Source organism: Corvus kubaryi, unplaced genomic scaffold (genome assembly GCF_017639235.1).
Source record: "Corvus kubaryi isolate FWS band 111438036 unplaced genomic scaffold, C.kubaryi_AGA036_p1.0 37249, whole genome shotgun sequence".
NCBI classification, from domain to species: Eukaryota; Metazoa; Chordata; class Aves; order Passeriformes; family Corvidae; genus Corvus; species Corvus kubaryi.
The window spans coordinates 4,879,499-4,893,486 of record NW_024581072.1 but is presented as its reverse complement, the minus strand read 5'-3'; the positions used below and the strand labels follow the sequence as shown (position 1 = coordinate 4,893,486).

Here is a 13,988-nt window from a genome sequence, read left to right as displayed (position 1 = left end):
AGGACTCTGTCTTTTGTTATTCTGAGGAAGAAAAGGATGAAGGGGAGAGTCAGTTTGCAGAGGCTAATATATGGAAAAGTTTGAGTGGAGATGATTTTTTTATCCAGCTTCACAGGAGAATCCTATGACTTGGGCTGTACCTTCACTACAGGCTGCCAAAATCAGTGAGGATGTAACAGATCCAGTTCTGGGCAGAAAGGCAAAGTGCAAAAGTCAAACTGATTAAGGACTGAAGGCCAAGGCATCCGTTCTGCACAGTGCAGCATAGCACTGTCCAGGATCTACTCAGGAGAGCTGTTTGGTGGATCATTAGCTCTGAACAATAATCTTCTGTTCAGGATCACTACAGTGGCCCATTCCATGTTCCTGAATACGTCTTGAGTTTACCTAAGCATACAGCTGTAGAATAAGATCCCAGCTGTAGGATAGAATGAGGAATGTGAACATAATTAGTTAGGCATCACTGACATTTACCACTTCCGTTTTTAATCTAAATTTCTGTCTGCTGCTATCACTTGTTTCTTGGATGCCTGGTCAGACTCCAGAATGTTGTTGTGCTCTATAAAACTAAAAAAAATTTATAATTCTTGCTTTAATGGTCTAATACAATAGGACTGGATAACATAGTGGAAAACCTATCTATGGAACAAGAAAATACAGAAGATGAAATTTAGTGTAGCAACAAAGCCTTGCAAATATCTGACAAAGCCCAAGTAACTGTTGCTTGTCCTGAAATAACATGGAAAACCAGGAAACAGGTCAAAGAGAGTGAGTTTCCCCAGCAAAAAATCCATGTGAAAATTCTTAGTTCGGCTCCTGCATTCCTACTCTCAAGTTTCCACTCATTTAATGGTATTTTATGTTCCAACTTTCCTAGGAAAGCAAAAATCCTGGCACAACCTTAACAAAAGCACTGGAGCCAGTCAACACTTGTGTGAGCTGTTTACTGTCTTCATGCCATGGAGAAGCATGAGAGCCAGCTGGAGAGGTTGAGGCACTGCTTGTAGTGGTGGTGCTTCCTCTCGACGTTTGCCTTTGCTATGGACATGAACCTGACCTTGGATAATGCAGTCTGAAGACTAAATAGGAGCTATGTTACAGAAAGGTGCAAATGAAACTCCACTCCAGGACAGCATCAAAAGGGCAGCTTTCCTGCCCAGGACACCTCATTTATGGTGAACTTTTCTTATCGCCTCTTGGCCCCTTTGTTAGAGCAGTCTGAATGACCTGTTCAGTGGGCAAACTTTCCAGCAGAGGCATGCACTAATAGCACTTGCTGGATCACAGAAGCTTTGGGATAATTTAGTGGATGTATTTGCAGGGCCAGGGAGTCAGCTCCCAGGCATTCTCACTCATAAATGAGAGCTCTCAGTTTTACAGAACTCAACTCACACCACAGTGTTTAACTCACAACCTAGCACCTCCCACTCAAAACAATGGAAATTCTTCCTTCATGACCCAGTCTCAGGAGAAGAAAATGGGATATGATAATGGCCAGGATTTTTAAAATCTGGATGTCAATGTGTCTTTGGGTTATTGTTTATTTTTATTGCAATTGCTTGAGTAAGAGAGAAGATACTGTTTTCCAAAACAAGACTTAGTGAGGAATGGAAGATCTGTAATACCATGGAATTTATACTACAGTGATAAACTATTTTATTTGTTTTTCCTTATTTTCATTCTATTTATTCCATGTCCACAGTGCAAGAAGCATTGAACCAGCCAGACAAGAAACATCATGGCCAGCATGGAACCAGGACAGCCTCAGAGGGGAAAGGAAAAAGAGTTACAAGAGAGAATGATGAATAAAAACCAGGACATATGAATAAGGTTATTAGCCAATATACGAGATTACTAGTGCAAAATACATATCCAGGTGTGAAGCACTGTAATTTAGTTTTACAGTCTACTTTCAGATCAGCTAATCTGTAGCTCATTTAAATTCACCATTTTAGAAGAGACTTGTAGCACATGTGGTGGTGCATTCCTGCTATCTCCTAGACTGCTCTGAGATCTGAGGAATTCTTGTTAGGCTTGGTCCTGGATTAATTGTATTGGGGTGATGAATCTCCCCTTCAACTTATCAGAAACATCTTATCCTGGTCCATAGCAGGAAATTCTGTTACCTAACCAAGGAAGGGGACAAGAGATAACTCTGAAAGCCTTGGAACATTACTTGCCTGAATCATAGCCCAAGTGGAACAATATTATTGTTACTGAAATTCTGAGGAAAATTACTGATCTGGATTGAGGCCAGGATGGAGACTGACTGATGACTAAAGCCAAGCAACTTGCAGCTCTATGAACAACAGTCCCAAGTGAGGCCCTTTGAGCTCCCCTGGGCTGCAGTGGCTGCGCCAGCAGCTTGCCCAGGGTCTCTTGGAGCTCACCAATTCACAGGTTTGAAGACTCAGGACAGTCACTGAAAACTGAAAGTGGGGTTTGTGCTGGTACCCAGCTCCTTGAGGCTCAACCCTTCACCCACAGAGATGCAAAGACATTTGGCGTCAATCTTAACAGGTACCTTTTAATGTCTATATCCGTATATGCATCTGTGTTTGTGTGTGTCTGAATTGATTCAAGTACCCTCTATCAAGTACAGTATGAGCCTGCCATCTTGAATCTATCATCATGTCACTGTTGTAATTGTAGTAAATCCTGTTGCTTCTCTTTCTAAATGTTAAATTTGTCAATGATCATGCACTGTCAAATCTTTTAGACATAAACCATTGACCAGGGGGCTGGGACTAAGATTGTGCTCTAGGAGCTGCACCTAGGCTCCATCAGGAGTTTAGAAAGCAAGGGGGTCCTCACTGAACTTCGTGGCTCAATAGGAGGGTCTCCCTTACCATTTTGCATCCTTATCCTTTTGCATCTTCAGTCTATGTGTGAATCATTCTAAACTGACTCTAATCCAACTGTTTTAAGTATGCTTCATAATCTGATTATCCTCTGTATGCTTCATCTGTACAGTAGGTAATAGAGTGAACCTTGCTACCAAACTTTGTTAAGTCACGCTTTCACAAATTTATAGTGAATGTGCTTTTGTCAATACCTTCAAAGGTGATTCTTTAAATGACCAAAATCACTCATTTGTGACATCATTGAAAGAAATCATCTTATTCAAAACATGATATAACTGTTATATGGAGACATAACTGTTTCTTCATGCCACTCACAGACCTCAGAGTATCCTGGATACTAAAATATGAGATTAAACAGAAAAATTCAATAAAGGAAAAAGCAGTTAGAAAATTGAAAGACACAGTATGAGGTTCAGAAATCTCAGCTCACAGGTTGAAGAAAACCTGGTCACAAACAAGTCCTAATACCTCCTGTACTGTCCAGTGTTACCAGTCAGGGTTCTGGGCAGACTCACAGATCTTCTGAAAGAATACAGAAAGAGCACGGTTGTTTCTCCCAGTTAAGAGAAGGCTTGAAGGCGCTTGATTACCTTCTGTAAAAACATCAGATTACAAAATGCTGTGTTGGGTAAGGAACTTTTTGAGCTAAAACCTGATGTTGGCATAAGAACAAATGAGTACAGACTTGCTATTAATAAGTTTAGAATAGAAATTTAGGAAGGTCACTGGAGCAGGGAGGTTCCAGCAGTGCCTGCCCCCAGGACTGATAGAGACAGGCTGCCAGTCTGGCTTTTGAGAGAAGCATAGCTGAATCTTTCAGAGGGCAGTTTGATGAGGTGCCAGAAGGAATGAGGCCTCCAAAGCCAGGAACCAGTGCCAGTCTGGGTTCTTTACCTCAAAGCTTATCAGCAAAGGCATCTCTTGACTATAAATCATTTGCTTGGCACTCTGATATATGGCAATTCCTACATTCAGAATACCTTACTTAAAGTGGAGGTGAGACACTATATCCTTGTCATAATCTGAGCACTTGAAATAATATATTTATTTTCCAGGAATTATTAACTGGAAATGACACATACAAGAGATTTTTACACATGTTTTTTCCTAGGTTGTATTATTAATAAAAGTCTGAATTGCAGACCTCTGACTTTTACTGCCTGTAGTCTGTCCAACTACTGTGATCAGCCATGAGGCAATGATGGCAGCTGACATCACTAAAGGACAAGCAGTGAATATATTTTCTGTCACAGAGACGTGTTTATCCTCGTGTCTTCACTGTTATTTTGCAAATCTAATGTCAGAGTAGCTACAGAATTCACACCATCAATTTGTATGGGAAAAAAACAGAAGAAGCATGACAGGATTTCTCTGATGTAGGCTTTGAAACCTCCCTGGGTAAAAGGACACATTTCTTTCAGCATTAGGAGTGGAGAAGTATTTGTTATGCCCATGTGAGCATGGCACCACTCAGAATTTTTGGTATTAAAAAAGCAAGTGACACTGATTGGTGTGCAGCCGACGTCTACCTCTCTTCTCTGCAGCAATATGAGCACAACAGGGTACGGCTCATCTCACACTCCCTTTCATGGTGCTGGCTTGTCATCATGTTCTAAAAGAGAGCTTTCCACAAAAAACTCTGCATTTAAAAACTTTTTCTCACAGGTGATGTGCGAGGACTACAGGTCCTCAGGATGGCTATATGAGTCTGAGAGGAAAACTGTGTCCTTAGAGTACCAGGTGGCCCTACTCAGGAATTGTGCTTACCTCAGGGAGGAACCAAGTCCTGGGTCCTTAGGCTGTGCCAGCCTAAGGTCTGGTCTTGGCAAAACAGCAGTTTACAGACTGCTTGGAGAAGCTCCAAGTTTCTTTCCCTCAGTCTGACTGCTTGTGGCCTCAACACTTTTCACTTCCTCAGGCACTGTGCTCTTTCTGCGAGCCCTGACTGAGTAATCATAGTTATTTTCTCATCCCAGAAGACAGAAGGGGAAATGTTAATTTTCTACTCCCAAACTTGCTCTCCTTAACTTGTTTCTCCTAACAGACCTGTAATGTCTAATGAGAACCTTGCTGGCTAAGAAGACTCACATTGGAAAGCTCCGTCCTCATACTCATGAAAGGGTTTACATGAACCTCGGTGAGAACCAGGCTAGCAGAACAGATGAAGGTAAACTTTTATGTAAGAAGTTTCTAAATTATTCTCACATTTAAGAGAAAAATCTCCAGCTTGCCAGATCAAAGTGACCACTACTAGACTTACCCACCCCAAGCAGAAGTAATGCAACTAGAATGTGCAGGGCAAAGGCTGACACCAAAGAATTGCTCACATTTTTTCCACTTTAATTTTTTGGCAGCCCTGAAGCAATCACAGTTTCTCCCACCATCTGGAATGATGGAAAAAAAATTAAACTATTTCCAAAATCAAATAACAGCTATAGTCCTTAGGTGGTCCTTGCAGAGCTATGCTGGTTTCCATGGCAGTAATTGGTAAATATCTTGACTAGATCAGCAATCACACTCTCACGTATAGAACTTAGCAATATAATTTCTCAATAGTAAGACTGATTATTCTGTTTGAATATTTCAAGATAGAACCAGCAGATCATAATTAAGAGGGAAAAAAGAAAAAGGTGAAGTTCCAATTTTCCTTTTCTAGGGAAAAGGGGGAAAACTGAAATAGGAAACTTTCACCACTCATCTGAGACTAGGATGTTACCTTACTGAGGACTTTCCAAATGTGAAAGTGAGGGATTTGATACTTGAAAGCAGGGTATTTTCATTGAGAAGATGAAATACAAAAGTTCTAACTTCTTACTGCTTCAAGTTATCTAGAGCAGCAGTATTTGACTGATCATGTTGACAGGGTTTTGCTAAAGTACTAGGAAAAAGATTTATTGTTCATATAGATGGAGAAAAAAAAAATCCCACCTGGAATGTATGTAGCATTTAATAGCCAGCGCTCTAGAAGGAGAAACAAAATTTTAATATTCTCACAAGAACCTTCTATTTTTCTAGGAGAAATGAGTAAGAGGTTCTAAGCAAAATGACAACCACCTGAGGAAAGCTGGAGTACTGTTGTGTGATCAAAGGTTTTGTTCTACACTTTGCACGGCTGTGTTAAAACAGAGCAGTATTGCAAAATCGACTTGGCTTATCCTTTTCAATGGTATTCACATTAAAAAAGGAACGGCACTGCAGGTTTTGTGCCAGACAATGGGTGGTTTCAACAACATGTATTTCTCATTCCTAAGTGACTGATACTATTTCCTGTTTTCTCTAAAAGACTGTGCAGCTTGCAGGTCTGTCCTAAGTATCAATATGAAAAATCATGGATATTGTGCCACTTTCTATCTAGCTTTTTCTCTTATATCTAGATAGAGAATTTAAATATTTATTCAAAGTTGGAACATAAGCATCTGAGCACAAAAGGAGATCCAGTACCACAAGCAGGCAAACAGCTACCAAACCTCACTCAGCTTATTACTTCTTTTGTTGCTCATTACCAGAAAGTGGTATCTGTATGCAAACAGATGTTTCTAATCAGCCTCATTCAGTCTCATTTGCTACCTGTAATTTACAGTCTCTAATACCACACTCAATTCTATGCAAGTGTAACTCATGGAACAAGATTCATGAATAATTGCCAGGGTACCTTCTTCTCCTTTTTTATTCTGGACAAAAGTACTGATAGCCCTCACTCCAGCTATAAAGCCACTTCCTCTGCAAGTGGTGAACAAACCAATCAGATTTATTCAGAGCAAGAGAAAACACTAACTCCTGGTGTAGGTAAGTTGACTAACAGTGCTGCATTTTGCTGCAATTAGATAATCACATCAGTTCATGCAGAAATGAGAAGGAGCTGTTTTGGCCAAACTCTGAATTTTGGGGAACATCTCTGCGTTGCTCCTTGCACACATAGATCTAGCACAAGAGTTTCTTCAAGACTCAACAGGTAAAGCTTCTTATGTGTACTGTACGTATCACTGCATATATCAGTTTCTTCTTTAGCTACTATAATATTGCAGGAGGGTCTCTGACTGACTTGTACTCAAGGAGAAAAAGCCCAGGTGTAAAAACAGTCTGTAGGGGTAATCAGAATGACACAAAAAGATGAAAATGTCAAATAAATTTTTTGGTTGACATACTGAAATGATGCCCCAATGGAAATTATGGTCAGCTGAAAAACATATCCTGGAGTAAGAGCAGACTGAAGCATCTATAAAAAAGGACTCTATCTTGTTGATAGAAGTTCAGATAATGGTGGACAATAACTCAGGAAGGACCAAATTAAAAAAAAAATACCAAGGTGATTGTTGATCATCATTACTCTCTGAAGACAGCCTGCTCCTGCATGCCGAAAATTCCCACAAGGATGCCAACAGGTAAAACTCTCCATTTGTCTTAAAACTCAGTCTAACATGTCTCATCTCTTGAACATCTAAGCCATACTCTTCCAAAACCCGTAATGCACAATTCAAACTAGCAATACAGTTCTAAACAGGATTATCTCTTTTTTTTCAGGCTTTCTTCCTCTGAAAGATAAGCATTTAAATAGGTGGTGTCATATGTGTTTTTAAGAGGCAGGTAATGAAACAACTTGCAAAGAGTTCTACTTCTTCTCTACTAGAAAGGCTTTATACAAGTAATGAGTGAAACATTTGCAAACTATTCAGTTTCCTAACAACTCAGTTCTCTAACAAATGAATCCTGGGTCTGAAACTACGTGTTGTCTAAGAGCTTGTTATTTCCAAAGTCTAAAATATACTTTTCTTGCTGGAAGAATAACCCTCTCAGTGATGTGGCCTACAGAGAGAAGGTGGAGTGAATCATTAATCCCTAACTGAAAGATACCTCCTGGAGTTGCTTCCCAGCTGACTTCTTACAAGATCTGACTGTGGATTCAAATTTATTATTCTGAGCTATTGGGCAGAAGAACACAGATTGGTTTAGCTAGCAGCAAACTGCCAGACAACCATTACACATGTCCAACACAAGACCCCCAACACAAGAAAGAATTGGACCTGTTGGAATGAGTCCAGCAAAGGCACAAAGATGATCAGAGAGATGGGGCACCTTCTCTATGAAGACAGGCTGAGAGGGCTGTGTATCTTACACCTGGAGAAGTCTTCAGGGAGATCTTACAGAATTTCCCAGTACCTAAAAGTGCCCTATAGGAAAGCTGGAGAGGGACATTTTACGTCATGTAGTGACAGGACAAAGGAGAATGGCTCCAAATTTAGAGAGAATAAGTTTAGATTAGATATTAGGAAGAAATTCTTTACCATGAGGGTGGTGAGGCACTGGAACAGGCTGCCCGGAGATGTTGTGGATGCCTCATTTCTGGAAGTGTTCAAGGCGAAATTGGATGAGGCTTTGAGAAACCTGGGAGGTGTCCCTGCCCATGCCAGGGTGTTGAAATTAGCCAATCTTTAAGTATTTCCAACCCAAACCATTCTATAACTCTGTGAAATGCTGAGACTCCAGGGCCTGATGAAAAAAATCAGGTCCACTTTGAAAAAGCAGACACATTTTTGAGAAATGGGACATTCAGATCCCAAGGCATCCAAGAACTGGTAGAGAAGCTGGAACCCTCTGCACCATGCAGAATCAGTTATCAGTCCATTGCTCAGGGCAGCCTGCACGATTTCCTGCAAAGTCTCCACTCCGTGCATGTGACAGCATCTGCTCCAGGATTGTGAGCAGATACCAGTCCTGCCTGTGACACTGGACCTGCCCAGAGGTGTTTGTGACACATATTTTTTTTATGCCTGGTTTTAAACCCATGGTTTCCAGGCTTTATTTGTCTCCCGTTTATGGAGCGCAGTGCAGTTGCTGCCAGAAGAAGGTGTTTTGCATCTCCTCTTCTTTACAGCAAGATAGGAATGTGGTCTAGCAAGGTGCTAAGCCCTCAGGCTGGGAGCAAAAAAATATCAAACCATTGTTCTGTCAAGGCAAACACCAGCCATGGGAGTTAAAACTGCTAACTTTCAAGTTAGTACATTTGGCAGATGGCTTACCCAGGTCTATAATGTCAGTGTGGATACTGTAGATTTTGTATGTTTTGAAAAAGGGACCAGACTTTCAGTCATGTCTGGCTGACTGCTGTGTGCACATCTAATGTTAAACAGCATAGCGGCAGTGGGAATACAAGAACAATGGCAATTAGTTAATATCATTAGCTACTCGTTTTCACTTCTTTTGCTTTAAGAATCTCAGGTTGCAGAGAATGTGCTGAACCTGCATTTTCAGTGATCTAGAAGTGTTGCTGCATGCCTAGTTTGTGCAAGAATTTGTTGCAGTTTTCTCTTATGCTGAAACACTTCTGTGAAAATACTGCCGTGTAGCTATTGATAGAGAAATACTCTAATATACTAATGAAATTACCAACTGTTTAAAATTTGAGCCAAATATCCCATTTCCCCATGAATGCTGTTAGTAGAATAAACGTAGCTATTATTAAAGTGAAGAATCTGTCTTGTAGTCAGTGTTAGGCTTAGGTAGAATGCTGCTCCAACCAGTAAGCTCGTCTCCTCTCTTTGCCACTTACTGTTGCATTCTGTGGTGCTACATCCAACACACAGACCTGTTTTGGAAACATCTTCTAAGAACTGATCTCTTGTCTAACACTGGCAGTTCACCACTCTTTGTTGCTCGAAGCAAACTTTCAGCCTACCAAGCACAGATTGTAGAGAAGTTTGTGGTTTATTCCAGTCTTTGATTTGCTGATTGGTCCTGTTTATCATAAACCGCAAGGGGTTGTGAACTGCCATGCACTGAAGATCCTCCTTTCTATTACTACAGCATCCAAAAAAGGGTGGCTTCAAAAGCCTCCTGTAAGGTGTAATCCACAGTCTAAGGCATTTCTACTCTGCTGCCGAAGAAAATGTAGCCATAAATGTTTAATGGGTTTAGGTAAAGTCTGACCACTATAGAGGAAAGTATATAAGGGCTTTACATACTTCTGTATATAGGTGTGTTCATGCTCAATAATATTTCTGATTCAGCCTCCTATTTAGTACCATTTCATTAACTGATCTCTGGACTCCAGTGTAAGGGAAGATAACAGCTCCACTGAAGGCACCCACAAGAGTTTTTTATATGTTGAAGGGCCACATAATGTTGTTCTGTAATCACCATCACGTATTAAAAAAAAATATCAGAAGCCAGAAACAGAAGGAAACAGGAAAAAGGCAGGGAAATTGTACCAGCACAACCAATACTCATCCTTAGTAAGGAGTGTGTAGGTGATGGAGAGGAAATGAAAAATGTTTTGCAGAGCTTCCAGTGCCAGCTGAGCAGGTACATATAAATGTCACTGTATTTCTTTGCCTCAAAGATATTCTCTGTTCATTGAAAATGTAAAAGTACCTCTGCTGATTTAGACAATGCAAATGTTTTGCCTTGTATAGTTAATATTTTTAATAAAAGAACAGAGGTTTTGTGTAACAGCGGTAAAAGCCAACAAACATGCTGCCATAAGTTTATTTTTCAAAAAAGGTAGAGGGGTGGGGAGACCACTGTTCATGCCCAGAGCAAGTCCATCATATAAGATGAAGACGGTTAATGGTTATGAGGAAAAAACTCATCTCATGGTGACAGACAAAGCTGAAATATACTTCTGTACAGGGCCAAAGGAAAGGTCAGTGGTGGGCAGACCACACTTCTAATGGCAATTTACATGGGCAGATAGTGATAGGAGAAGGGGAAATGGTTTCAAGCTTAAAAAATAATTTTAAAAAAATGGTGTGGGGAAAATTTAGATTAGATGGTAGGAAGAAATTCTTTATTCAGAGGGTGGTGTGGTACTGGAACAGATTGCCCAGAAAAGTTGTGGATGCCCCATCCCAAGGCCAGGTTGGATGTGGCCTTGAACATCTTAATCTAATGGGTGACATTGCTGCCCAGGGTTGGAACTAGATGATCTTTAAGGTCCCTTCCAACCCACACCATTATACAATTCCATGATAATGCTGAGTCTGGCAAAGACCAGTTTCCAAATTTTAGCACTGTTCATTTTTGCAGGATTTTGTCATTAATAGTCTAATCATGCCTTGAATTTTCAGTCTGTTTCAAGGCATTAAATTTTTAATTAACATTATTAATTCCATTCATTATAGCTCCTTAAAGCATGATTTCTGAAGATGGTAAACATTTAACTGCATTCTGCTGAATGGATGTTCTGTATAGATTTATAAAATACTGAAAACTAATAGTTAACCATGAAAAGAAGTAGCAGAAAGTTACTTTTTTTTAACTTTGAAAATGCCATTTTCACAAAGTCTTGTGGGATTCCTGAAGGTCATAATTTTAATGCTGTGCATTCATCTAGCCAGTGTGAACTCCTGCTTGGCACAAAGACTACTCAAATCTCAGCTTGGCACATGACTGCCATTGAAGATCTGGACCTTAACATCTCTGAACATCTTTGATGCCTGAATCATGCAGGCATTTAAGCATTTCCAGCTAAATCTTTTACTTTTGAGAGAGGTAGGCAGGCCTATAAAGCTCCCTCTTGGTGAGTCCTGAGTAGGTAATCCCACTAGGTATATGAGGCTACTTGTGGAATTATTTCTTTAGCACTCACACTGAGCCTCAAGGCTCAACAGATCATTGAGCCGCAAGTGCCAGATTTCAGGGGTCCCCTGCACATGTGACGGAATTGAACTAATAAGACTGATGAAGAAAATGTGAAGAGCATGTGCCATTGTTCACCACAAAAAGCAAGAGGAGATGCTACTTTGTGGTCTGGATCTGTGTTTTTACCTAGGAAAACAGCTTTGAAGTTGTTTGAAGAATCTGGAACCAGAGGTTTGCCAGAATGTCACTGTAGTTGCACAAGTGTCTGCAGACAAAAGTCACAGTTTCTGCTCAGAGGTTACAGAGCTGCATGAAAAGTTAAAATTAGCAACATCAGAAAAAAAAAGCATATATCCATGTCTTATGGCTCTTCTACTTTGTTTGAAAGCCCTCCACTTCAGATACCATGGCAGTTAGCCTACTGTTGGCAGATTGTGATGGGCTGACCCCGGCAGGCAGCCAAACCCCACATAACCACTCCCATCCAGTGGGATGGGGAAGAGAATCAGAAAGCTTAAAGGCAGAAAAATCATGCGTTGTGATAAAAACAGTTTAACAGGTAAAGCAAAATCTGCTCAGGCAAGCAGAGAAAACCAAAGTATCCATTCACCACTTCCCATTAGCAGGCTCCAGCAAAACAGGGCTCCATCATGCGTCTTTCATCTACAATCATCACCAATGTGCAAAACAAAAAATTTCTTTCATAAATCTTTTCCATCTATCTGGACTTCTTTACTCTTCTAATGCTTAATCAACTAAAATGCAGTCCTTCTTCTAATGTTTGGAAGACTAATAAGCTTGTCATGTGAGGAGAGTTGTCCAATGACTTCCAGTTTCTCATCAGAACATGATCTTGCTTGGCCTGAATGGAGGACAGGAGAAGGAGGGGGAGTAAGCAGCTTTCACTGCATTAATCAGCCCACATCTTCAAAATGAAGACTGTAACAGTAGTCCCTCACACAGTTGATGTTCTTCTATGTGCTGAAAGCATGAAGAACACTAGAGTTCCTAGCATTAAGCTATAGCCAGCAGTGCAGATTTGGAATTTGCATTTTGCAGAGAGCAGCACTCATCTGCTTGGGCCATTTTTAGTGACGAGCTAAGAAGCAGCAATAAGCAGAGTGGCATTTGTGTCCCACTTAGCAGCGATCATGACTACTTATTGGCAAAAGCATTTTTGGATTTCTTTCTTTTTCAAAAAAAAAAAAAAAAGGACTGACATCTTATTTACAGAGGAGTTTTCAGAGATTATGACGTTTCTACATATCCTGACTCTGTTTCATCCTTTTATGCCTCTGGCTGTATTTGTACATGTTAGTGCATATGTATGTTCCTATATCCATGCCTGACACAGTGATTCTGGACTCTCTTTTGATATCTTATTGACCACTGAAACAAGAAATTGACCTTTGGAGACCTTGGAAGATTTGTATTCTTATTGATACACAAGTGAAAGCTGATGCTTGGGAGTATTTGTTCCTCACTGTCTGGATATATTGTGTGTTCTGTCACAAAACCCTCTCAGAAACTTGCATACTCCCAATTCTGCTACATGCAGACTTATGATCTATCTGCTATCTGTTACAATAATACCTTGCCCTGCACTATCAGTCACTCTAGGCTGGTGCAAATCAAATGCCAGCAAACAAACATCTTCTCACAAACATCTGAGGGATGTGAGCTGTTCAAGCTGTTTCAGCACCAGCCACTGTTGTATTATGTTACTCATAAACCATACTGATAAAGCCACAAATGACATTTTGTTTTAGGTATTAATCAAAGAGTTGTGGTCCTCCAGTGTGTCCCTTTCATCTGGTTAGCCAAGTGGCTTTAAAAGGGCTCAGTGGAAGAGCAGATCAATAACATGCTGACAGTAATATAACGGCATTGGTTTGGCCAAACTCCTCCAGAAAATCTACTATCCTGAGATATGGCAGGATTGTACTGATCAGGAGGGAAAGACATCTCAGTCAAAGAGAAATTAAAATATTCATTATATATCAAGCATATCATCCAGGGAGGGAGCCTCCTTTTAGAGCCTTGTCCTGCCTCCTTCAACCAAACCATAAGCAGCACCATGCTCTGGAGATGATTTTACAGAAGAAATAGGGCTCTCCACAGAGAGATCATTAAGAAATTGGGTAAGACAGAGCACACTTAAACTATCGCACACTTCACTGCTTAACTGTCTCCACATGTTGACTGAATGCACCTGAGGGGTCTTTCTGTCTCATACATCTGAAAGTAATAGCAGACAATAAATTCTACCACCCCACAGAACTATGTACATTCCTCATGGTTGCATATGTACAACACTTCTATAGCCTTAGTCTTAAAACAGCCAGTCTGGGGACACGTGGATGATTTGCCCTGATCAAACCAAAAGGGACTTTTGTCATGAAGGAAAAATTCAAATGGCAACTGCTCAGCAATAGCAATTTGTGACAGAGGAATTACCTGGCGTAGTTCACAAGAAGACTTAACTGCAGAACTGGTTAAAATGACTGGAAGCAGGAACGCCAAAAAACAGATCAACCACCATGTAAA

The 13,988-nt window shown here is 40.4% G+C and overlaps 1 protein-coding gene and 1 long non-coding RNA gene across 2 annotated transcripts in view; one reads left to right on the top strand and one right to left on the bottom strand.

The window, feature by feature from the left end:
* The window catches only part of SHB (SH2 domain containing adaptor protein B), a 79,952-nt gene extending 75,738 nt beyond the window's left edge, over window positions 1–4,214 (top strand). The window contains exon 7 of the mRNA XM_042023530.1: window positions 1,703–4,214. The gene's annotated coding sequence lies outside the window, so the exon portion shown is untranslated. The remainder of the gene's footprint in view (window positions 1–1,702) is intronic.
* The window catches only part of LOC121662409, a 28,506-nt gene that overhangs the window by 6,945 nt on the left and 7,573 nt on the right, over window positions 1–13,988 (bottom strand). The window lies entirely within an intron of this gene.